We start from the raw sequence: 2,788 nt of genomic DNA on the forward strand, positions 1-2,788 counted from the left end.
AATGGAGATCAGCAGATCGGTATGGAAAATTTCTTCTCATAGAGGGACAGAACATCGAATTTACTGTTTAAATCTTTAATTCATATTTTTTTGTTTTAAATATCAATTTTATATCAAATGATTATGGGTCGAATTGAAAATGTGGATTTAAATTGACATCCCTTCGTAACATCCCAAAATTTCCCAACATCGTCATCCCTATTAAATAGAATAATAATATATAAACATTTGTGGGTTTCTGTATGCAGTCGTTTCACATAAACATTGTGTTACAATTTGCATGTAATGCATTTTGGTATTTACTTTTTTTTTTTTTTTGACAGTTGTTCTGCGCGAGCGTTTTTTGCTTTTTTTCGTGTAAATATTTGTTTAAATATAAATTGATTTGCAAGGAAGACGAAGATGCGAACAGAACATCTGTGTTCAGAATGTCATTAACAGTAGTGGGTCGTTCGTTTTTCCCTATCTTTTGTTCAACAAATGTTTGCATAACATGTGAACAATTGCTGGCAGGTAGATAGTAGGTGGTTGTAATCCACCCAAATGTTAACCACAAAACTTATATTGCATAGTAAAAATACTAGGAAATTTTTATATTTCCATATACGCATCAAGGAAATATCATTATTTCAATGGAAAATACGCACACATACACAAATCATAAAAGCACACATAGAGTTGTTGAAATCATATTTTCATAAAATGATACCACCAGGAAGCATAGATGTGGTAGAGAAATTGAATATGTACGAGGAAATTAAAGGGATCACATGTAATGAAATGAAAAACTGATTTTGAGAATATGGAAACCACATATCATCGGGGTTAGGCATCAGCATTTGTTATACCCTACACAACTATGTTGTCAGGGTATTATAGCTTTGTGCAGCCCCAAATGTTTGTAACGCCGCGAAATATTGGTCCTAGACCCACCTTTAAGTATACCGATCGTCATATCTCGACTAGCTGAGTCGATCTAGACATGTGTGTCCGTCCGTCCGTCCGTCTGTCCATTATAATTTGTAAACACGATACAGGCCACAGTTATGGACCAATCTTCACGAAATTTTGCATGTAGGATGGGTTCTGGCCAATGAAGACCCCTATTGTTTTTGGAAAAGATCGGTTAATATTTAGGGGATGAAATGGACCAAATACTAAATTTTTGTCGGTTTTTCTGGTCGCTCCAGAGGCCGCAATTATGGCCCAAACACCGCGAATTTTTGCATGGAGAAGGGGATCGGGTCAGAGAATAAGCATGCATGTTTTGATAAAGATCGGTCAATATTTAGCGGGTCAAATGGACCCTGACTTTTGTGTGAAAAATGACAAAATTTGTATTCTATGGCATACATATTTACTCCTGGAGGATGTATACCCCAGGAGTTGATAGCATATCCAAGAGGAGTGGTTGGCCTTTAAATTGATACCAAATATAGTGATGTATCTACTCAGATGTGGGAGTTACAGTCAAATATTTACAGGTGCTTACGTATTCAGATATTATTCAGTAACCCATTACCACAGTAGAGGGAGAAATATCGCGCTGATTGCTTTGACATTTTTCATGAAGTTCCAGTTATGGTCAAGAACAACGCCTACAATTTTCGGTGATGATCAGATTAAAATTTTGGGATGAAATGGACCGAAAACATAATTTTTTGTATGTTTTCGAGTAGAGTATAATCCGAAAATCACAACACAACCCACTGTGAAGGTAATCTGGACAAGTAATTAGAAGGACTGTACTGAATATTCGAAAAAAGTAAGGAAGAGGTGTTGTTAACCTCTAATCGGACAAGAGGGGGCAAATATCACGAAATATTACTCAGACTCGGAATAAACATCCTCAGAAAGTTAGAGTTCGTGGTAGTTGTGTAGGGTATCGCATGGTCGGCCCCGTCCGACTATACTGCTCCGCTCACTGGTTTAATGAATTATTATTGTAAATGGAATTTGGAATGGCAAACTGATGGTTCTGGAAGAAAGTAAAAAATATTTTAATAAGAGTTCTACTATATTTCTGGAGTAAATGTATAACATACCACTTCCGTCGGACCGTATACTTATTGACGTCATGTATACGCCAGCAGTATGCAACTTTTTAAACATATGTAACTGCGACCATGTAGATATGTTTATTGGCAAAGCTCGCAATATTTAACTCTACGACGAATAACGGGGTACATTTGTATCATTTTTATATCCTATACAACTATGTTGTCACGGTATTTTAGCTTTGTACAGAACCAAAAGTTTGTATCGCCGCGAAATGTTAGTCCTAGACCAACCTTTAAGCATACCGATCGTCATATCCCGACTAGCTGAGTCGATGTAGACATGTGTTTCCGTTCGTTCACCTGTCCATAAAAATTTGTAACCACGATACAGGCCACAGTTATGGACCAATCTTCATGAAATTTTGCATGTAGGATGGCTTATGGCCAATAAAGATCCCAATTTTTTTTAATAAAGATCGGTTAATATTTAGGAAATGAAATCAACCAAAAACTTAAATTTTGTCTGATTTTCTGATCGCTCCAGAGGCCGCAATTATGGCCCGATCTATAGGCCACAGTTATAAGCTGAACATCACCATACAACCCACGATGAAGGCAATGTGGACAAGTAATTAGAAGGGTTGTACTGAATATTAGAAATATTCGGAAAATATGTCAGTGTATGGAAGAGGTGCTGTTGACCACTAATCGGGCAAGAGGGTGCATATATCACAAAATATTGCCCAGGCTCGGAATAAACATCCGCAGAAAATTTGAGTTCCGTGGTA

The sequence above is a fragment of the Musca vetustissima genome, unplaced genomic scaffold, assembly GCF_032173495.1.
Source record: "Musca vetustissima isolate MV318-11 ecotype Yass unplaced genomic scaffold, APGP_CSIRO_Mvet_v1 utg174106, whole genome shotgun sequence".
Taxonomy (NCBI): Eukaryota; Metazoa; Arthropoda; class Insecta; order Diptera; family Muscidae; genus Musca; species Musca vetustissima.